The 24,715-nt window shown below is 37.1% G+C and overlaps 1 long non-coding RNA gene across 1 annotated transcript; it reads left to right on the forward strand.

The window, feature by feature from the left end:
* The first annotated feature begins 6,354 nt into the window (after positions 1 to 6,354).
* LOC122116742 lies at positions 6,355 to 24,482 on the forward strand. The gene is made up of 2 exons (XR_006149015.1): positions 6,355 to 6,423; positions 24,412 to 24,482. It is a non-coding gene; the product is annotated as an uncharacterized LOC122116742 (long non-coding RNA).
* Positions 24,483 to 24,715: the final 233 nt, after the last annotated feature.

Below are 24,715 nucleotides of genomic sequence, written 5' to 3' on the forward strand. Positions count from 1 at the left end.
TAACCAAATTATAGCTGAAATTAACAAGACAGAGATGAAGATAACTGCAAATAAAATTAATAAAACAAAAAGCTGTCATTGTTCTGATGATGGCATAGAATTCCATTATATATATATATATATATATATATATATATATATATATCACATTTTCTTGATCCATTCATCTATTAAGAGATATCTGGGTTGGTTCCAAGTCTTAGCTATTGGAAATAATGCTGCAATAAACGTAGTTCTGCTGGTAGCTATGGCCTTGTTTGTGATTGTTTGGATAAATGTCCAAAAGTGGGATTGCTGGGTCATAGGGGTTTTTATGCCTCCACCAGAAAGAATGACATCGACCAATTTGTTAAGAAATGGAAAGAATTTTATCAAGTGAAGTAAGCCAGGCCCAAAAAAACATAGGTTCCATGGTTTCCATTATTTGCAATAACTAGTACATGTGTAGGACAAGCAGAAAAGGTCAAAAGCTATGTACATAAAATCATATGAATTGATGTTAAGTGAAATGAACCCCAAGATATGGACACATTTTTTTTCTTTCTTGCGCATGTACCAAGTGATTTTTCTGTTTCTTTCTATGTTCCTCTCCCATATTATAACCCTTGGTTTTTCCTGTATATGATATGGGGACCCTGCATATTGTGTATACACTTCTGTAATTTGGGGAGGCGAAGGGAAAAAACAAAATACTTAAATAAGTATACAGGTTAACACATTGTCACAATGAGATGAACAAGACACTATCTTGAAAACGAACTGTACAACTTTGGTGGGGGGAAGGAGGGTAGTAGTGGAAGTATGAGGGAAGGGATGGTAGGGAAAAAAGAAAGGAGGAAGCAGCAATGCTCAGTAGGAAATGTACTCATTACCTTGCTCACGTAATAGTAACCCTCAGTACAGTATTTCTATAAAGAAAAAGGTACCAAAAAACCTGGTGTTTTAAAACAAATCAATAAGTTTGATCGACATCTGGAGAGATCATCTAAAAAAAGATGAGAGGAAACCCAAATCAATATAATCAGGGATTCCATGGGAAAAATTAGAACAAATACCCAAACATCCAAATGATTATAAAAAATTATTTGAAGAATCTATACTCACTAAGGAAAGAAAACTTAGCATTAATGGATGAATATTTAGAAAAAAACAAATTGCCCAAACTGAACCAAGAAGAAATAATCAATTAAACATGCCAATATCTTACAATGAGATAGAGGAAGCAATCAGAAATCTCCCAAAAAGGGAAAGCCCAGGACCAGATGGACTCACTATGAAATTCTATAAGACCTTTAAAGAGGAACTAGTACCCATACTACTCAGACTCTTTCAAGAAATAGAAACAGAGGGAGCTATCCCAAACTCATCCCCAAATCAAGCGAAACCCCAACAAAAAAGAGAACTACAGACCAACTTCCCTGATGCACACAGTTGAATAGTAGCCTCATGGACTTTCTTGCCTGGGCTGGTTTCAAATGTCAATCCTTGCATCTCAGCTTACTGAGTAACTAGGATTACACGTGTGAGGCACAGGTGCCCAGCCATTTAATTTCTTTAAGTAAAAAGATAGTATGAAACATACTGAATATATTGAAAGGTATTTTACAGTATTTTGATGATGATCATGATGATATAGTTGAAGCATATTTTGTAGACACATGTTTATTCTGATTTCTGGATGACTCATAAATTTGCCCCCATTGAAACATTAGGTATCTTCTATCAGTACTTTTCCTATATTGAGACCTCTCATATTTTGCTACTTTTGTGCCATCTGATAATACTTTTCACTGTTCATCAGCATGAAGTGATAAGTGTTGATGCTGGACATGATTACTTCAACAAAAATCACTGTTACCCAACCATACATGCCTCTGTCTTATCCTTTCCCAACGAGGGGAAACATCATCCCTTAACAGATAACTAGTATATCCAGTTGCATCTCTATGAGAAAAAGAGAGAGACACAGAAAAAGAGAGATAAACATAGACACAGAGAGAGACTCTTGATCTCTTCTCAAGCCAGTAAAATGACCCATTGCAACAATGACATGTACAAGGCGTTACGTAGAAAAACGAACTTTATTAAAGAATCCCACAGATTTCACTTCCAAAATACTCAAGCTGATTCAAAACTTTGGGAAAGTAGCAGGGTATATAATTAACCCTCAAAAATCAATGGCTTTCCTGCACACCAACAATGAAAAAAGTGTGGCTGAAATCAGGAAAGCAACTCCATTCATCATAACCTCACAAATCATAAAATACTTGGAATTAATTTAACCAAAGAAGTGAAGGACCTCTATGATGAAAACTTTAAAAACCTGGGAAAGGAAATTAAAACAGAACTTAGAAAGTGGAAAAACCTCCCATGCTCTTGGATAGGAAGGATCAACATCTTGAAAATGGCAATACTTCCCAACACTATCTACAAATTGAATGCAACACCTATCGATATTCCAACCTCATTCTTCAAGGAAATAGAAGAGGCAATCCAAAAATTCATATGGAACAAAAAAAGACCCCGAATAGCAAAAATGATCCTTAACAGAAAGAACAGTGCTGGAGAAATATCAATACCAAATTTCAAACTCTACTACAAAACCATAGTAATCAAAATAGCTTGGTACTGACACATGAACAGTCCTCAAGACTAATGGAATAGAATTGAAAACCCAGAAATGAATCCACAGACCTATAGCCATGTAATCTTTAATAAGGTAGCTAAAAAAATAGAATGGAAGAAAGAGAGCCTCTTCAGTAAATGCTGCTGGCAAAAATGGTTAATCACTTGTAGAAAACCAAAGCTAGATCCTTATATATCACCTTGTACCAGAATCAACTCCAAATGGATTAAAGACCTGGAAGTCAAAGCAAACACTCTGAAAAGAATACAGGATGGAATAGGAGAAACCCTAGATTTCTTTGGCACACCCCGAAATTTTCTTATAAAGACCCAGAAACACAACATATCAAAGAATGGTTGGACAAATGGAATTGTATGAAATTGCAGAGCTTCTGGATGGTAAAGATATAGCAGGCAAGATCAATAGAAAGCCCATGAATTGGGAGAAGATCTTCTCTAGCCATACAACAGAAAAGGGTCTCATATCTAAAATACACTTGGAACTCTAAAAATTAAATCCTCCCAACAACAAATTTTCAAAGAAACAACTGCCCAGTAAATAAGTGGGCTAAAGACTTAAAGAGAAACTTTTCTGAAGAGGAAACAAGGATAGCCAATAGACACATTAAGAAATGTTCAACCTCTCTAGCCATAAAAGAAGTGCAAATCTAAACAATATTGAGATACCACCTCAACCCAGTTAGAATGGTTATAATCAAGAACTCTAACAACACCAGATGCTGGAGGGGATGTGGACAAAAGAGAACCTTACTTCATTGTTGGTGGGAGTGTAAACTTGTTCAACCACTTTGGAAAGTAGTATGGAGGTTCCTCAAAAGACTCCACAGAGAGCTCCCCTATAACCCAGCAATCCCACTTTTGGGCATTTACCAAATGATCACAAACAAGTCCATACTAAAGCTACCAGCACAACTATGTTTATTGCAGCGTTATTTACCATAGCTAAGGTATGGATGCCCCTCAATAGATGAATGGATCAAGAAAATGTAGTATATACACACTATGGAATTCTATGCCTCCATCAGAAAGAATGACATTGCCCCATTCGTTAGGAAATAGAAAGACTTGGAAAATAATATATTAAGTGATGTAAGCCAGGCCCAAAGAAACATATGTGCCATGGTTTCCTTTATTTGCAATTATTAGTATATGTCTGAGACAAGCAGAAATTGTCAGATAAGTTGATATTAAGCGCAATGAACCCCATGATAAGGACTCAAATGGTTTTTCTTTCTTTTGTTTCTAACATATTTATAAGATGATTTCTTTGTTTTTTATATGTCCCTCCCCCATGGTATAACCCAAGTTTTCAGTTTTTGATGTTGGTATAATTTGTGGAGGGGAAGGTAAATAACAAATTGTTTAAATGGGGATACAGGTGGACCCATTGAAACAACCAGATGTATAAGACATTATGTTGAAAGATGAACTTTACAACTTTGGATGAGGGGGAGGGTAGGAGGGGGGCAGGGGGTAGATGCGAAAGGATGGGAAGGGGAAAGAAAGGAGGAGGCAACAATGCTTGATAAGAAATATACTCATTACCATGCTCATGTAATTGTAACCTCTCTGTATGGTATTTTCACAATAAAAAAAAATTAATAATAACAAAAAAGGAAAATAAGTTCTGTTAATTTGAAGATCAATGACTTTCATCCATTGGAATATGGAATCTGATTGAAACAGGACTAAGGACAGGTTGCATAGTCCCAGGGAACTGTGTTCTGGTCTCCTCCCTGGGGAGGAAGATTCAGAGCTCTGGGGAATCCATGTGACCTGCGGTTTAGATTCGGTGAATGTGTCTCTAACTACTGTTCAGGTTTGCCTGTGGGTGTTTGTAGAACTTGTCTCAAGACCTGATTCTTCTCTAATATCTTAATGGCCTTGTACATTCTCAAGAGCTTTCTAGAGAGAGTCTCTTTGCAATCCCAGTGATATTTGTAAACATCTATTAACTGTACAATTCATAAAGAAATTAGGACTGCAGTAGAAACCTCTCTTTTAAGTCTAGCTAGATCTTAACTTATATCTGTTTATAATAGGTGGGGCTCAAAGTGGTGCCTGGTTTATGATTATGGAAGAAAGGGAAATCTTGAACCCTTCTTAACCCAAGTTCATCCTGGATTTTAAGTTTCAGTGAATATTTGTGAAAAGATCCAAACTCATTCTTTCATATTATGAGAATACAAAGTCTGAAGTTGAAAGTGCATTGCCAGCCCAATTAAGGTATAAGGATGCTACCTGTCTGAAAAATAAAAATGGATGAGAAATGACTGATGGGGAGGAGTCAGGAAGCTTCAACAAAATAAATATATTCTCTACTTTGTCACTAATGTATTAAACAAATCACATCCTATTATTGCAAGAATCTGTGTAGTTTTAAATGGAACTTTTTGTCTGCTTCTCTTTTTGAATTTGCATTGAAAGCATATTGTTTAAAAGAATATTGACATAAAATAAAGCACATTTCATAAGCTTTACATTTATATGAATTACATTTTTTAAAATTCTAAAACCTTTTATAGGTGAATGGGGGCTGTGGAATGAGATTTTTCCTCACAAGGGTTTGTACCTTTGATTCTGCTATATTGAGCCATGGGAGAGGGCACCAAATTAGTCCTCTCTTCTGAAGTACTCTGAACCCAAGCTCAACACTGCTGATGTGGTGCTGGTCCAGTTTCCTTCTCCCTCCAGGTCTTTGGCTCTGTGAGGATGCCAATAGAAGGCCATTGTGTCAGAACTCATCTTTATCTTCTTTTCACAGGCCATTATTAATTACAAAGAAATTGGACTGAGAATTGTGCTATAATGTGAGGCCTCTTAATTCATACTTTTACATTCATAATTCTGAGCATACACTTCAGAGCCTGCATGAGCTTATTGAAACACTAACTCTCAAAAAGTGTGTTCACTTTTTTTTTTATACTATCTTATTTCTTCCTTGTCTTTGAGATTATCTGGCTCTTGTATTTTATGTTTCTCCTTAGGAACAGTAGTATACACCTTTTGTAACAAATGGAAATTAAGTTGAAGAGGATGGACTTGCCAATGGAACTGGAGGCCTTTATTATCCATGCAGTTGATTCCTGAGTCAGATGGATACAAGCTGGTATATTGACATCAACGAAAAGTAGTAAAGCTCCTAAGCTTCTGATCCAGCCTGGCTTGAATGAGGCAGGGGTTAGGACATTTATAACATTTGAAGGACCATCTATAGAAATGTTTTGTTCTGTAAGCTGGATATTTGTGAAGTAAAAAATTGAAATATCACTTAACACAGTTGTACTTGGAGAGGAAAGGAAGACACTGACTTGCAGAAGATCAGTGGCCAATATAAACTGTGTTGTAGATTCTTTAATACATCAATTCAGAAAACCTCAAAAAGATCATTTTTATTTGAGCAGGTGTTTTAGGTTCTATGTAGAAACTAATTGAAAATGCCCTATTTTATAATTTAATGAAGTGGAATTTCCAAAATAATTGATGGGCACTCCTCATAAGTAACAATTGGTTTCAACTATTAAATTATACTCAGTACCAAGGTATTTTGCTGGGGCTAAGAAGAACAGAATGCTAGATTGCAGAGAATTCTTCCTTTAGAGTTTGGCTGCATCTGAGCAGCAGTGTCAACAGGTAGAGGAACTAGGCAAAGCAGCTAGAGCAGGCCAACATCTCACTTCTGCTTTCCTGGGAGGTTTTGATAATGGCTTGTATCACTGTGGGAGGGTAACAAACATGCTGTTGACAGTAATAAGTGCCAAAATCTTCAGGCTTCAGGTTGCTGATGGTGAGAGAATAATCTGTCCCAGATCTACTGCCACTAAATCTGGTTGGGACCCCAGAGGCCAAATTTGAAGTGTAATAGATCAGGAGCTTTGGGGAATTCCCTGGTATCTGCTGATACCAGTTTAATACCCTGCTAATACCCTGACTGGCTCTGAAGGAGATGGTGATTGTGTCTCCTGGAGACACAAACAGGGAGGAAAGAGACTGGGTCATCTTGATGTCACATCAGGCACCTGGAATTGGAAACATAAAAGCAAATATCCACATTATTAGTCATGTTATTACAGGACTTCCCTGAAGCCACAGGCATCACTGACCACACAGGGTGAGAGAAGTATTATCCTTCCTTACCTGGGAGGCAAAGCAGCAGGAGCCCCAGGAGCTGAGCAGTGGTCCTCGTGTTCATGCTGTGTGCTGACTGGGACTGAATGCTGCACAGGGTGTGAGCAGCTTATTATGAAGTCAGTGTTGCAGTAGGATGTGGTCTAGGCAAATGCAAATCAGGAGGGCTGGGCAAACATGGATATAGCTGTAAGGCTGGTTCATCTCAGGAAATCATCATAGGTCCATCGTGCCCATGTGTCTTAGTCTTAGACTAGAGAATATGATTCATTCAAACAGGACAAGTCACAATCAGTCTGCTGTCCTTCATGTAGATCTACTGGTGCCTGCAGGGATGAGGACCTGATTTTCCTGTGTGTCCTAATCTCAATTCTCTGTAATGACTCTAGAAAGGGATAAGATAAAGGCAAAATGAGTGTTTTATATAGGTATATGGAGGAAGTGAAGATGTGGAGAGAATAGAGTTTCTGGACATTTTAAACTGGCTTAATATCTTTATGCATTGGAACATTCTCACTACCATAGCAAGAGATATAAGCTGTTTTTATGTCTCAGTCTGTTCCAAAACACACATATAACCATAAAATAAAATGTGGATTCTCACTGGGCCCCGATGGCTAACACCTGTAATCCTAGCTACTCAAGAGGCTGAGATCTGAGGATTGTGGTTAATACTTAGTCTGGACAGGAAATTCGGTGAGAATCCTATCGCCAATTAACCGCCAGAAGAATGGAAGTGGCACTGTGGCTCAACTAGTAATGCACTAGCCTTGAGCTGAGGAGCTCAGGGATAGCACCTAGGCCAATCCCCTAGACCAACCCCGCCCCACCCCTAGAAATGTGGATTCTCCTTAAGATCGGGTATAAAGCTGAGGCAAACTTTCCCTTATTTGGCTTTACTATGTAAATTATATAAACACTTAAAGCAAGGGAAGCAATTATAACAATGTCCTAAGTAAGCCATGTCCCGTGGTTTGATGGCTAAGAGGCTGAAACAAAAGATAGTTGCTACCAGAAAAGACCAAAATTACCTCAGTATTTGTGATATGCCATGATCTCCAGATAGACGTTTCAATCTTGGGCTTAAGACCACATGTTATCAATGTACATGCTATGTTTAATAATCTTACGATGACATACAATAATTCAAAAAAGCAAGGCAATTAATTTATCCAAAATCTGCTTCCTAGCGTGGAACACTAATAATTAAGAAGCATGTAGTCTCATGTGGAAAGTGATCTGAACCAAATCAGTGAGTAAGAGAAAGGACATTGAGACAATGGCTTTATATATCATGTCGTTTCTTTTTCATTGGGCTTCCAGTGTTATGATATCTTCTCTGGGTCTTCATTATGTTCTCACCATTTGTAAATAAATAGGATGATACCCAGACTCTTCCTTTCTGTCTGTGAATATTAGCAATCTCAAAGCTAGACCAGGTCAGAGAAGTTGTCTATAACAGGTATTGAGGAGAGCAAGGCAGACTGAGAGCTCATCCTCCGAACCAGAAAAATTGCATTGGGCCAGAGGCATGTTAGAGCTTTTTCTACCTGTGAAGAGAATGAATTTCTACTATCTCCAACTTCCACAGGCTGACTCTGGTGTTCCAGAGGTCTGCAGTTGAAGGGCCTGGAGAAATCCCTAGCTAAATATATCAAGAGCCTATTGTTACAAGGTTGCCATCCCTACCCGTAATGTTCTTCACTGGATACTGGTGTGTAAATCCTGCCACCTGCTGGAAAGAATGGTCAAAATGAGGACAGCGTGGTTTGGTCTAAGTCAGAGCCCAAGAGAAATCTAGGTATAGATGGTTTAAGAAAAGACAGAATTGGGATATGATAAATCATACAGGATTCTAAATAACTACACAAAATCAGACCAAAAGAGAATACTCTTAGGAGATAAACAATTAGGCAGAATGTCTACATGCCTCTTCATATTTATATAAAATTATATGTATATATTCATATATATCTAAATGAACTCAATGATACAGAAAAAGTGATCTGTCTTTCTTCTTTTAATTTTTGATGATTCTGTTTTATTCATCTAAGGTGAATTGAAGTGTATATGCTCAGGAGTGTTGAGGGAAAACTGAATTGAATAGAATTAGAGGTAATAATTGTGAACAGCGGCAGCAGTGGTGCTCACTGGACATGCATGGAAGTGAACTACACAAGTTTATATATTTCATAGGTGGAGACATGAGGGCGGGACTGGGAGAGAGTGAGGGAACAAAAGACTTAGTACAAAATTATCTCATTATCCATTATCACTGTACTCATCTGATTCATATAATTATAATCCCTCTGTAATTCACCTTAACAATAAAATAAATATTTTTAAAAGATAAGTAGTACTTATAAATTTTGTGAAAAATGGAGAAAAACATAATGGAAAGACACAATTTGCCATTGTGAGGAGGAAATCAGTTCCCAATGTATTAAAGATTTGACATAAGCAACTTTTCAAAGAAATCTGAGAAATCAGGAAATAGATGAACTCATAAAAATAAATTGCCATTAATTTAAAAAGAAGCCAACGTTGGGAATGATGCCCACTGTGAGTGGTCATCAACTTAAGGAGGAATTCTTCACCTATTTTCATACACTTGAAAAATACATATACAGAAACATATATAGAGTCTATTAAGATGTTATTAAGAATGTTGATTACAAGGTTTTAAAAAAATTCAAGCATAAAGTGAAAAATATGCTAAATATTATCATTACATCTAGATAAATCCATTGTAGGTTGGATATATTATTAGTCAAAAATGCATATAATACAAGCTGGGCGCCAGTGGCTTGTATTACAATGGCCTGAATTGCCTGTAATGTTAGCTACTCAAGAGGCTCAGATCTGAGAATCATGGTTCAAAGCCAGCCCAGGCATGAAAGTCTTTGAGACTCTTATCTCCAATAAACCAATTAGAAAACCGAAGTGGCACTGTGGATAAAGTGGTAGAGGGCTAGCCTTGAGCTGAACAGCTGAGGGAGAGCACCCAGACCGAGATCATGCCCCACAATTGACAAAAAAAAATACATCTATTACAAATACCCTGCAGAACAATTTTAGGTTCCCACACTCCCTTACATGTCTCTGAACACTTCCATTATTCAGCTGATGGGAAAATACATCTAACAAAAGTCTATCTTTATAATAATTGTGTGTTTATGATATACTGTTATGTAGTGTTTGCATTCACTTCTGATTAGGGTATATATATATATATATATATATATATATATATACATGCATGTACATATATATTTATACATGGCTACTGGAAATTGTTGCTTGGTACCTCTGATTAGTATCAAGGAAGAGTATTAGTACTAGGTATCAATCACCCATGGAAAGATAAGCATTGAAAATATGAATCTAGATTGCTACTGAGCACACACTGCTTGTTGTATGGTCTTTACTGTCTATTTCCCCTTCCCTACATTTTTTCCTCCCTTCACATTGCTTCCTAATCATCCTAAATTGTGCAGACCCTAAAACCCCTTGGGAACTCTGACTGTGTACAGAAAGTATGACTGAGTTGTGTGTATGGAGAAAGCCTGATGCTAGTAGAAAACTGCTGGCCTGTGTGTTGGCTTATCATGTTTATATCAGATTCTAAGTGATTATCATTATACAATTATCATATACAAAAACAGAATGAGTGTTTGCTATGTTGTGAGTTTAAACTTTACTATTTCTGATACAGGTATGGGGCAATGTTGAGGACAATTCAGTTTTTTCCCTCCTTTAACTATCTGTCTCTCTCTCTTGCTCGCTCGCTCGCTCACTAGCTATATTTCTCTGTCTCTATTTCTCCATCTATCATTGTATACCTCTTAATACAAAAAAGTATCAGACACAACTCAGAACTCAGTTGATAATATAGGTATATAATGAAAGCTCATTCTTTGGATGTAACACACTCCGAATTTTTGCTCATATATCACCAGATCTGGATGAAATGTGAGAACAAAGATCCTCTCTGCTATTTTCTTTTTTTTTTTTTTTTATTGTGAACATATTGTAGAGAGGGGTTACAATTACGTGGGCAAGATAATGAATACATTTCTTATCAAGCATTGTAGCACCCTCTTTTGTTTGCCCTTTACATCCCTTCCAAGTCTCCTTCTGCTCCCCACACCCCACCCCACCAAAGTTGTAAAGTTTGTTTTCCACATGACAACTTGTACTTCACATTGCTGTAATGGGTCCACCTGTACCCTGATTTAAACGACTTGTTTTCCCCTTCCCCTCCACAAATTATACCAACATCAAATACAGTGAAAGCAGGGGTTATAATGTGGGGGAGGGACATACAAAGCAACAAAGAAATAATCTTATGAATGTGTTAGAAACAAATGCATGAAAGAAGAAAAACATTTAAATACATATCTTAGGGTTCATTTTCCGAACATCACTTTATCTGACCTTTTCTGCTTGACTCATACATATACTAGATATTGCAAATAAGGGAAACCATGGGACCTATGTTTCTTTGGGCTTGGCTTACTTCACTTAATATAATTTTTTCCAAGTCTTTCCATTTCCTAACAAATGGGGCAATGTCACTCTTTCTGAGGGAGGCATAGAATTCCACTGTGTTTATATACCACATTTTCTTGATCCATTCATCTATTAAATGGCATCTGGGTTGGTATTTTCAAGCCTAGTTTTCATTTAGGATTTTTTCTTTCTTTCATTTTTAAATTTTATTTTACTGTAAAGATGCTGTATATGAGTAAGGTAAATAGTACATTTTTTTTTGAAGATTCTTATTCCTTCCTTTGTTTTATTTCCTATTATTACTTCCCTCTCTTACCTCCCCTACTTCTCTCTCCCCCTGTCTTTCATTTTAAACAATGCCAAGAGACTTTTGCTATTTGTGAGGGTCTAGAAAATTGAATGGTTTGTATCCTATGAATTCAAAATTTGTCCCTCTAGTAAGGTTTGCTGCTTGTATACTTGGCCTTGTTCTTCCATTGTTTCCTTGCCATTTGTGAGTTGTCAGCCTTTCAAGGCTCTTTCCTGAAACAAAATCTGATGTTCTCTTTGAAACACTTGACCAAAAAATATCACAGTTATTGTGCTTTGGGTACTACTTTGTAAGACTCTGAGAAGCTGAGAAAAGTAGGTGTATTTGGAAATTTCTGTTGTAGTTTACATGAGAATGGGAAGTGCTCATTCTATTTTGGAGCTCCCTAGGGAAACTGACTTCTTGTTGTGGTCCTGAATATTGTAGGTGACTGTTTTTCCAGAAGCACTATGAGATTATCAATGATGGCTTTTGCTTTTTGAGTACATGAATTTTTTTGTCTTTGTTGAGGTAAATGATTTCGGTTTTGTCTGCTTAAATTAAACATCTGTTTTGTTAAGCTTGTTCTTGGTTGGAGTTGTTTTCTTTTTTTGGGGGGGGGAGGTCTGGTTATGGGGCCTGAACTCTGGGCTTGGGCGCTGTCCCTCAGCGCTTCAACTCAAGGCTAGCGCTCTACCACTTCAGCCACAGCGCCACTTCCTGCTTTTTTCTTTTTTGCTTATGTGGTGCTGAGGAATCGAATCCAGGACCTCAGGCATGCAAAGCAAGTGCTCTACCACTGAGCTACCTTCCCAGCTCCTCGAGTTTTTTTTCTTTAACGAATCTTTTTCTTTTTTTGCTGCTAAGATAATTTGTCATTAACAATAATTAAGTGAATTGTTTTAGCCAATCCCAGATGAAAAACAGAAATAAAAGTAAGTAGCTGAGATTATATTTTGAGATTAAGAAAACAAACAAAAAAGTAAAAATTTTAAAAACAAGTTATTGCTCTATAAAAATTTGTTTTAGGCCTTATTAGGCTTGCAAACATCTCTATACACTCTGCTTATCCTCTCCATTCACCATAAATGCGTATGCTTTTTCCTTGTTGTTTAGGTTTTATGGTGTTTATTTGTTTGTTCCCATGTGTACTAGTAAGGAAATGACCCAGGCCAAAGCTTTGGTATAGGTATCTACATGTGTGCATTTGCATATCTTGTGTTTCAATGGGTCAGGCTAAAAAGAATCCAGCCAGAATCTTGTTGCAGGGAGAATGAAATTTCTATACTATTTTTACCTAGATTATCAGGCAATGCTGGTTTCACGGTATTCAATATATTTGTGCTCACTTCTATCAGACGTTTTGTATCTCACTGTCATCTTGAAGGAAGAGAGGAGACCTCTGCCTATACACCAACATGAACACCATATCAGGAATGAGTGCCCTCAGAATTTCCTCAGTGCTCATGAGAGGAGAGTTGCATGCATACCTCATCCCCTCATCTTATGGAGAATAACCTGAAGGTATTTTCCACATTTCCATGGGACGTTAAGGTTCAGTCATCTTCAGCAACAGGAAGTGTTTAGCTTGTTGTATGGTCTTTTCTGTCCATTTCCCCTTCCCTACATTTCTTTCTCCCTTCACATTCTTCCTAATCATCCTAAATTGTGCAGACCCTAGAACCCCTTGGGAACTCTGTGTACAGAAAGTGTGACTGAGTTGTGTGCATGGAGAGAGCCTTCCTGATGCTAGTAGAAAACTGCTGGCCTGTGTGTTGGCTTATGCTGTTTATATGGGAACCTAAGTGCTTATCATTATACAGCTATCCTATACAAAAACAGATTGAGTGTTTGGTATGTAGTGATTTTAAACTTTACATTTCTTATACAGGTATGGGCAATGTTGAGGCCAATTCAGTTTTTTCCCTATCTATTTATCTATCTATGTATCTATGTATCTATCTATCTATCTGTCTATCTAAATCTATATCTTTCCATATCATTGTATAGTATACCTCTTAATTCAAAAATGCATCAGACAAAATTCAGAACTCAGTTGATAATATAGGGATATTATGGAAGCTCATTGTTTGGATGTGAAACACTCAGGATTTTTGATCATGTATCACCATATCTGCATAAAATATGAGAACAAAGATCCTCTCTGCTATTTTCAAGCTTAGTTTTCTGTTAGGATTTTTCCTTTCTTTCTTTAAAATTTTATTTTACTGTAAAGATGCTGTATATGAGTAAGCTAATGAGTATATTTTTTTGAAGATTGTTACCCCTTCCTTTGTTTTTTTTCTCTTACTATCACTTCCCTCTCTCACCTCCCCTACTTCTCTCTCCCACTGTCTTTCTTTTTCTATTGTGAAAATGCCATACAGAGGAGTTATATTTACATGGGCAATGTAATGAGTACATTTCTTATCAAGCATTGTTGCCTCCTCCTTTGTTTCCCCTTCTCATCCTTACCCATTCTCCCCTGTGCCACCCCTCTTGCAGGCCAACATTGTAAAGTTCTTTGTTGACATAACGACTTGTACATCTCATTGTTGCAATGGGTCCACCTGTATCCCTATTTGAATGATTTGTTTTTTCCCTTCCCCTCCACAAATTATACCAACATCAAATACCGTGAAAGCTAAACCATGTGGAAGGGAAATAAAAAGCAACAAAGAAATCATCTTATAAATATGTTAGAAACAATCACAAGAAAGAAAAAAATATTTGAATATTTATCCTGGGGTTCATTTCACCTAACATCAACTTATCTGACCATTTCTGCCTGTCTCCATCATATACAAGTTAATGCAAATAAGGGAAACATTGGGACCTATGTTTCTTTGTGCCTGGCTTACTTCACTTAATATAATTTTTTCTAAGTCTTTCCATTCCTTGTAAACATGGCCAACAGCCTTTGCTATTTTCAAGGGACTAGAAAATGGAATGGTTTTTATCCTATGAATTCAAAATTTGTCCTTCTAGTAAGGCTTGCTGCTTGTATCCTTGGCCTTGTTCTTCCATTGTTTCCTTGCCATTTGTGCCTTGTCAGCCTTTTAAGGCTCTTTCCTGAAACAAAAACTGATGTTGTCTTTGAACCACATGATCAAGAAATATCACACTTATTGTGATTTGGGTACTAGTTTCTAAGACTCTGAGAAGCTGAGAAAAGTAGGTGTTTTGGAAATTTCTGTTGTAGTTTGCATGAGAATGGGAAGTGCTCATTCTATTTTGGAGCTCCCTAGGCAAACCTACTTTTTTGTTGTGGTCCTGAATATTGTAGTTGACCTTTTTCCCAGAAGCACTGTGAGATTATCAATGATGGCTTTTGCTTTTTGAGTTCATGATTTTTGTTTGTGTTTGGTGAGGTAATGTTTTGGTTTTGTCTGCTTAAAATAATCTTCTGTTTTGTTAAGCTTGTACTTAGTTCGTAGGATTATTTTAAGAATCTTTTTCTTCTTTGCTGCTAAGATAATTTGTCACTAACAATAATTTAGTGAATTGTTTTAGCTACCTCTAGATGAAAATCAGAAATAAAAGTAAGTAGCTGAGAATATATTTTGAGATTAAGAAAGCAAACAAAAAGTAAAAATTAAAAAAACAAGTTATTGCTCTATACAAATTTGTTTAGGTCTTATTAGGCTTGCAAATTTTCAAGTTTAACTATATTAACAAGTGACCTTTGCTTCTTTAAGGCTTTCATAAATATTTCAGTTTATATGAATGTGTATATTTTTAGTAAACTTCCATTACCACACTGCTTTATCCTCTTCCATATCTCACGTGCAGCGGCCTTCCATTGACAAAGAAATAACTTTAGTTCTTCCCCATATTTGTCAGGTGGTTTAAATTTTATAGGTAATTTAAAAGCATCTGTTTAAATTGAAGTTATAAATAAGATAATTTATTAATAATACTTTAATGGAAAATCTTTACCAATAAATGGAAATACTAAGGTAGTTGTATGGTATTATCTCAAGTACTCTTGGTTTTATAAAATCTATGAAAAGACAGTTATGTTTCTAGAGTCCATTCTGTTACCTTTCTCTTTCTCTTTCCTTTTTCCCTCTTCCTTCCTTGTTCCTTTCCTTCCTTTTTATTGTTAAAATACTGTACAGAGGGGTTACAATTACATGGGCAGGATAATGAGTACATTTCTTATCAAGCATTGTAGCCTTCTCCGTTGTTTCCCCTTCCCATCCCTTCCATTCTCCCCCCCAGCGCACCACCCAATCCTCCTCCTCTTTCTTTCCTTTCTTACTGTTTTCTTTCTTTCTTTTTTGATTTGATATTACTAGGACTTACAGGCAATCCTTGATCATGTGATTTTCTCTGAAAATATTCTACCTGCAATATTAGAGGGACTCATGAAATAGTAAAAAGAAGCTGAAGGTTTCTGAGAGAAGGTGGTGAACATGAATACAGAAAGTATGATAAAAAGAGGACATGGCCTCTTTCTAGTCTATATTAATTCTGATAGAGAGAATCTAGATTCCAGAATGATATGAACATAGGCAAATCTGAATAACATAATGTAGGAATACTGTCTCACATTTCTAAGGTCTCTGAGCAAGTACAGTGTCCTTTTAATATAAATTCAAAATTCAAATTAATATATGAATATCAGCCTACATATGGAAGTGAGATACACTTTTGTCTATTCAGAGATTTTTGTTTTTGAAATGAGCTTCCAGCTACTAGTGTAAATAATTAATTAAATTAATACAATATGTTTTGACCTCTTGATGTTGTAAACAGATGTTCTATCATTTGAGTCAGATCTTCCACCCTATGTGTTTATGTTATTTTTCAGTTATTGGGACTCACACAATTTCCCAGCCCAGTATCAGGCTACACAACTCCTCTTATGCTTCTCCCATAAATTAGAATCCAGGCATGTGCCATAATGTCTTTTATTCCAGAAATATATCTTGTAAACTTTCTGGGATGTCCTGAAATATTGGTCCTCCTAATTTTGTTCTCAACATAGCTGAGATTGTGATTGCAGATAAGATCAATCACACTGAGAGTATTTCTTTAAATTCAGAAATCTTTTCTTTGCAAGGTCCTTGATCATCTAGTAAAAAGCATAAAGTATTAAATTCCTAAGTGGTTCTTAGATAGGAAGGAAAACACGAAATGATCCATCTGATTTTGTTGTACACACGCATGCACACACACACACACACACACACACACACCAGTTGTTGAATTTTCTTTCTTATTGTTTGACTGCTGTATACAAACAAATATAGAGAGTGTTGGTTGAAGTGCTCAGTGGAAGAGAAACTCCTGAGACAGTGAACCTCAGTGAGCAGCTGTCTGAAGAATATTTTGTTTGAACTAGAGCACTGTGAGAGGAAACTTGTTATTCTCCTGACCATAGCAATTTTCAGGATCTTCAGCCTCCACTTGATTTATGGTGAAGTTGAAATCTTTCTCAGACCCACAGTCACTCAACCAGTTTGGTACCCCACTTTCCCTGTTGGATCCTCTAAAGCTCAGAAGTTTTGGAGGCTGTCCTGGTTTCTGTTGGTAACAATATCTGAAACTCTCCAAAATTCATTGTCAGCATTCTCACTGGCTCTACAGGTGATGATGGCTATTTCTTGAGGAGACAGGGCCAGAGATGCAGGAGTTTGAGTCAGTACAATTTCTCCAGTGGAGTCTGGAATGGTAATCCTATGTCAAGAATAGCCACAGATTTACTAAGACCATCCCAATGTAGGCATATTGCATTAGTGAAAGCTATAACTTGTCAGGGCAGACACTTTAATAACAGAAAATTGAGAAACAAAGATTTGAATCTATCAGTTTGAGAACTCTTCATATCAGAGAGCAGCAATGGGGGTGATGAGTGTGAGTAACCCTTTTTGCCAACCTCACCTGGAGCCCAGAACAGAACAGCCACACCAAGGAAGCCTGTGATCCCATGTCCAACATTGAGATTTGACAGTGCTTTTCAGGTCTCAGAAACTGCCTCTAAAGAAGCTTTGAGCAACCTGCACTCTTATGTAATGACACAATGTGCAAATTAATTCAAAAGGGCTTGCCTTGATGTTTAAAGGAGACATAGATTTTCTTTCACTCAGTGGGAGTTGTGGCTAGACAAGACAAAAATAATCTAGAATATTTTCTAGTGTAGCTCAAATATTTCCAGGAACTTGTGAATTTCTCTGTTGAAATTATATTTCTACTTGAGATGCCTTGTGGGAGACCATGCCATGGTTGCCCTTCCGCAAAAATGTCATTCAGAAATGCTTTGTAATGCCCAAATTGAAGTTGTCAAAACATCTCAAACAGCAGTACATTCCAAAAGGAAGTCAGTAGAGTTTATAGAGGAGTGAAATCACTCAGCTGGAGGTGGGGGTGGGGGCGTTGTCTTCCTGAATTCATCTGCTGGGCAGCATGTCTGCAAATGCCATCCAGAGCTGGAAAGGTTGGAGGTGTGAGTGTGCTACAGTAGTCAATGAACAAGGGATCCTTTCTGGGTTGCCAGGTTATTCACATAGTTAGACCAGCCTGGGTTACACAGTAAGACTGGTAAGTCCCAATCTGCCTGAACTTACTTTACCTTCCTATAGGTAAAGAAGACTTTCCTGTCTGTTTAGTTTTGAAACAAGATCTATTTTGTCCCTTGTTTTCCAATGATAGTGGAATCATTGCTGTGGTTCCTAATTAGAGTAAGAAAAAATCAGATCTGTTCTTTTACTCAGATCTTTGTCTTTACCAATGGAAGCAGTAGCTGAGGAACCCCAAGTTCTCCTATAGAATGAGAAGATGATACAAACACATTGGATAGTGTTATGTAATCAAGGAGATTTATTTTAGACCAGCGAGTTAATGAAAAGTTATATCTAGAAATATCATTTGGAGGTTAAAGGATACAACAAATTCACCAAGAATCAACTATTTATTATACTTGTGGGCAATAGTATTTGTCTGTTTAATGGGAAATATGTAGCTTACTTAATAAATTCATGGGAAATATTTCATTCAACTACAAAAGTTATGGAGTATTTCATTGTCAGGTGTTGATGACTCTAGAGTGAATGCATTTCTAGCTATTCATGAGGCTGCAATCTGAGGAGTTAGGTTTGAAGCCAGACTCAGAAGGAAAGTGAGATTCTTATCTCCAGTAAACTGCCAAAAGCCAAAGTTGAGCTGTCAATCCCCAGGAAGTATCCTAGCTTTAGCATAAAACATAGGGACAGAACATAGGCACTTAATTATAGCCATTCTAACGGGGGTGAGGTGGAATCTCAGTGATGTCTTGATTTGCATTTCTTTTATGGCAAGAGAAGTTGAGCATTCCTTCATGATTCTAAAAGCCATTCTTATTTCATCTTCAGAGAAGTCTCTTTTTAAATCTTTAGTTCTTTTATTAATTGGGCAGTTGTTTCTTGAGGATTTGTAGTTGGGGGATTAAATTTTTTGAGTTCCAGGTATATTTTAGATATGAGACCTTTGTCCATGGTATGGCTACGGAAGATCTTCTCCCAATCTGTGGGGTTTATATTGATCTTGCTAGCAGTGTCTTTTGCCATGAAGAAGATCTGCAACTTCATGCAATCCCATTTGTCCAACCCCTTTTTGATTTCTTATTTTTCTGGGTCTCTATTCAGAAAATTTCAGACTGTGCCAAGGAGACCGAGTGTTTCTCCTATTCCTTCCTGTAATGTTTTCAGAGTGTCTTCTTTGACTCCGAGGTCTTTAATCCAATTGGAGTTGATTCGGGTACAGGGTGATATATAAGGATCTAGCTTTAGTTTTCTACAAGTGATTAACCAAATTTGCCATCACCATTTACTGAAGAGGATGTCTTTCTTCCATAGTATTTTTTTAGATCTCTTATTGAAGATAAGATGGTTATAGGACTGTAGGTTCAATTCTGGGTTTTCAATCCTATTTCCTTGGTCCTGAGGTCTCTTCTTGTACCAGTAACCAAGCTGGTTTGGTTACTATGGCTTTTTTGGGGGGAGGTCCGGTCATGGGTCTCAAGGCTAGTGCTCTACCACTTGAGCCACAGCACCACTTCCAGCTTTTTTCTCTTTGCTTATGTGGTGCTGAGGAATCAAACCCAAGGCCTCATGCACGCAAGGCAAGCGCTGTACCACTGAGCCACCTTCCCAGTTCTACTATGGCTTTGTAGTAGAGTTTGAAATTTGATATTGATATTCCTCCAACACTGTTCTTTCTGTTAAGGATCATTTTTGGTATTCCGGGTCATGGCTATAATCAAGAACTCTAATGACAACATATGCTGTAGGGGATAGGCCCAGAAGGAAACCCTACTGCATTGTTGTTAGGAGTGTAAGCTTGTTCAACCACTTTGGACAGTAGTATGGAGGTTCCTCAAAAGACTCCTCATAGAGCTCCCCAATGACCCAGCAATCCCATGTTTGGGTATTTACCCAAATGATCACAAACAAAACCATACTAAAGCTACGAGCACAAGTATGTTTAAGCAGCATTATTTACCATAGCTAAAATATGGAACCAACCCAGATGCCCCTCAGTAGATGAATGGATCCAGAAAATGTGGTATATATACACAATGGAATTCTATGCCTTCATCAGAAAGAATGATATTGCCCCATTTGTTAAGAAATGGAAAGATTTGGAAAATATTACATGAAATGAAGTAAGTCCGGCCCAAAGAAACATAGGTCCCATGGTTTCCCTTATTTGCAATAACTAGTATATGTTTGAGACAAGCAGAAAAGGTCAGATAAGTTGATGTTAGGTAAAATGAACCTGAAGATATGTATTCAAATGATTTTGCTTTCATGCAATTGTTTCTAACATATTTATAAGATGATTTCTTTGTTGCTTTGTATGTTCCTCCCCCACGGTATAACCCCTGCTTCACTGTATTTGATGTTGGTATAATTTGTTTAAGGGAAGGGAAAAAACAACTCAATTAAATAGAGATACAGGTGGACCCATTGCAACAATGAGATATACAAATCATTATGTCAAAAAATGAACTTTGGTGAGGGGTAATAGAGAGGAGTGTGGAAAGGGGGGACACAGGAAGGGATAGGAAGGGGAAATAAAGGAGGAGGCAACAATGCTTGATAAGAAATGTACTCATTATCTTGCCCATGTAATTGTAACCCTGCTGTACAGTATTTTCACAATAAAAAAATGCACAACGAAAACAAATAAGATCAGGGATGCCACGGGAAAAATTAGAACAAATATCCAAACATCCAAACAATTATAAATATTATTTGAAGAATCTATACTCACTAAGGAAAGAAAACCTAGCAGAATTGGATGAATATTTAGACAAATACAAATTGCCCAAAGTGAACCAAGAAGAAATAAATCAATTAAACATGCCAACATCTTACAATGAGATAGAGGAAGCAATTGAAAATCTTCCAACAAGGAAAAGCCCAGAACCAAATGGATTTACTATGAAATTCTATAAGACCTTTAAAGAGGAACTAATACCCATACAACTCAGACTCTTCCAAGAAATAGAAACAGAGGGAGCTATCCCAATCTCATCCACAAACCAGGAAAAATCCCAAAATAAAAAGAGAACTACAGACCAATTTCCCTGATGAACACAGATGAGTAAGACCTCATGGACTTTCCTACCTGGGCTGGTTTCAAATGTCAATCCTTGCACCTCAGCTTACTGAGTAACTAGGATTACAAGTGTGAGGCACAGGTGCACAGCCATTTAATTTCTTTAAGTAAAAAGATAATACAAAACATATTGAATATATTGAAATCTATTTTACAGTAGTTTGATGATGATTATTATGATATAGTTGAAGCATATTTTGCAGATATATGTTTACTCTGAGTTCTTAATAATGACTCATAAATATGCCACTATTGAAACATTAGGTATCTTCTATCCCCAGTATTTTTCCTGTTCTGAGACCTCTCATATTTTGCCACATTTGGGCCTTTGACATTACTTCTCAAAGTTCATCAGCATGAAGTGATGTGTTGATCCCAGACATGATTACTTCAACAAAAATCACTGCTACCCAACCATAAATGCCTCTGTCTTTATCCTTTCCCAGTGAGTGGAAACATCATCCCTTAACAGATAACTAATATATCCAGTTGCTTCTCTATGAGAAAAAGAGAGAGACATAGAAAAAGAGAGACAAATATAGACACACACACACACACACACACACACACACACACACACACACATACACAGAGTGAGAGAGGGAGAGTAAGAAAGAGAGTCTTGATCTCTTCTCAAGCCAGTAAAATGACCCATTGCCACAATGAGATATACAAGACATTATGTTGAAAAATGAACTTTTCATCTTTGGCCAAAGGGGAGGGGAGGAGGGCGGAAGGAGGGAAGATGGGAAAGGGAAACAAAGGAGGAGGCAACAATGCTTGATAAGAAATGTACTCATTATCTTACCCATGTAATTGTAATTCCCCTGTACAGTATTTTCACAATTAAAGAAAAAAAAAGAAAAATGAACTTTACAGCTGTGGCCGAGATTGGGGGGAGGAGTAGGGAAAGGGGGAAGATGGGAAGGGATGGGACGGGGAAACAAAGGAAGAGGCAACAATGCTTGATAATAAATATATGCATTACTATACTCATGTAATTGTAATACCTCTGTATGGTATTTTCACAAAAAAACTTAATAATAATTAAAAAGGAAAATGAGTTCTGTTAATTTTAAGACCAATGACTTTCATCCATTGGAATATGGAATCCAAATGAAACACGATTAAGGACAGGTTGCATAGTCTCGGGGTACTCTGTTCTGGTCTCCTCCCTGTGGAGGATGCAAGTACTCTATTCAAGAAAGATTCAGAGCTCTGGGGAATCCATGTGACCTGTGTATTTAGATCCAGTGAATGTGTCTCTAATTACTGTCCAGGTTTGCCTGTGGGTGTTTGTAGAACTTGACTCAGGACACAATTCTTTTCTAATACCTTAACGGTCTTGTACATTCCCAAGAGCTTTCTAGAGAGAGACTCTTTGTAATCCTAGTGATATTTGTAAGCATCTATTGACTGTACAGTTCATAAAAAATATTAGGACTGCAGTAGAAACCCCTCTTTTCAGTTTAGCTGGATCTCAACTTATATCTATTTACAATTGGTGGAGCTCAGAGTGGTGCCTGGTTTATGATCATGGAAGAAAGGGAAATCTTGAACACTTCCTAACCCAAGTTCATCCTGGATGTTAAGTTTCAGTGAATATTTGTGAAAAGATCCAAACTCATTCTTCTATATTACAAGAATACAAAGTCTGAAGTTGAAAGTGCATTGCCAGCCCAATTAAGGTACAAGAATGCTTCCTATCTGAAAAATAAAAATGGATGATGAATGGCTTATGTGTAGGAGTCAAGAAGCTTCAACAAAATAAAGATATTCTCCACTTTGTCATTCAATGTATTATACATTGTGCATCCTGTTATTGTAAAAATCTTTATAGATTTAAATGGATTTTTTTGTCTGCTTCTCTTTTTGAATTTGCATTGAAAGCATATAGATTAAAAGAATAGACTATATTTCATAAGCTTTACATTTATATGTAAAGAATTTATAAAAATTCTAAAACATTTTATAGGTGAATGAGGGCTGTGGAATGAGATTTTTCGTCACAAAACTTTGAACCTTTGATTCTGCTATATTGAGCCATGGGAGAAGGCACCAAATTTGTCCTCTCTGCTTCTGAAGTACTCTGAACCCATTTTCAACACTGCTGCTGTGGTGCTGGTCCAGGTTCCTTCTCCCTCCTGGTCTTTGGCTCTGTGAAGATGCCAATAGAGGACCATTGTGTCAAACCTCATCTTAATCTTCTTTTCTGCGGCCATTATTAATTACAAAGAAATTGGACTGAGAATTGTGTTACGATGTGAGGCCTCTTAATTCCTACCTTTACGTTCATAATTCTGAACACACACTTCAGAGCCAGCATGAGCTTCTTGAAATACTAACTTTCAAAAAGTGTGCTCACTTTTCTGATATTATCTCATTTTACCTTGTCTTTGAGATATTCTTGCTCTTGTATTTTTATATTTGTCCTGAGGAACAGTAGTATACACCTTTTTTAACAAATCAAAATTAAGTTGAAGAGGACAGACTTGCCAAAAGAATTGGAGGTTTCTATTATCCATGTAGTTGATTCCCAAGTCAGGTGGACACCAGCTGGTATATTGACATCAACCAAAACTAGGAGAGCTCTTAAGCTTCTGATCCAGGCTGGCTTGAATGAGGCAGGGGTTAGGACATTTATAACAGTTGAAGGACCATCTATAGAAATGTTTTGTTCTGTAAGCTGGATATTTGTGAACTTAGAAATTGAAATATCACTTAACACAGATGTGCTTCGAGAGGAAAGGAAGACATTGACTTGCTGAAGATCAGGGGCCAATATAAAATGTGTTGTATACTCATTAAGATGGCAATTCAGAAAACCTCAAAATGACCATTTTTATTTGAGCAGCTGTTTTAGTTTCTATGAAGAAACTGATTGAAAATAAGCTATTTTATATTTTAGTGAAGTGGAATGTCCAAAATAATTTATCGGCACTCCTCATATGTAACGATTGGTTTCAACTATTAAATCACAGACTCAGTGACATGGGTATTTTGCTAGGGCTAAGAAGAACAAAATGCTAGATTGCAGAAAATTCTACCTTTAGAATCTGGCTGCCTCTGAGAAGCACTATCAACAGGTAGAAGAACTAGGCAAAGCAGCTTGGGTTGCCCAGCCTCTCACTTCTATTTTCCTGGGAGCTTATTATCATCGCTTATATCACTGGGGGAGGGTAACTGATATGCTGTTGACAGTAATAAGTAGTAAAATCTTCAGGCTGAAGGCTGCTGATGGTGAGAGAATAATCTGTCCCAGATCCACTGCCACTAAACCTGGATGGGACCCCAGAGGCCAGCCTTGACGTGTAATAGATCAGGAGCTTTGGGGAATTCCCTGGTTCCAGCTGATACCAGTTTAATTCCCTGCTTATACCCTGATGACTCTGCAGGAGATGGTGATTGTGTCTCCTGGAAATGCAAAAAGGAAGGATGGAGACTGGGTCCTCTGGATGTCACATCTGGCACCTGGAATTGGAAACATTAAAGCAAATATCCACATTATTACTCATGTTATTACAGGACTTCCCT

This window comes from Dipodomys spectabilis, unplaced genomic scaffold (assembly GCF_019054845.1).
Source record: "Dipodomys spectabilis isolate Male_0828 unplaced genomic scaffold, ASM1905484v1 ptg000137l, whole genome shotgun sequence".
NCBI lineage: Eukaryota > Metazoa > Chordata > Mammalia > Rodentia > Heteromyidae > Dipodomys > Dipodomys spectabilis.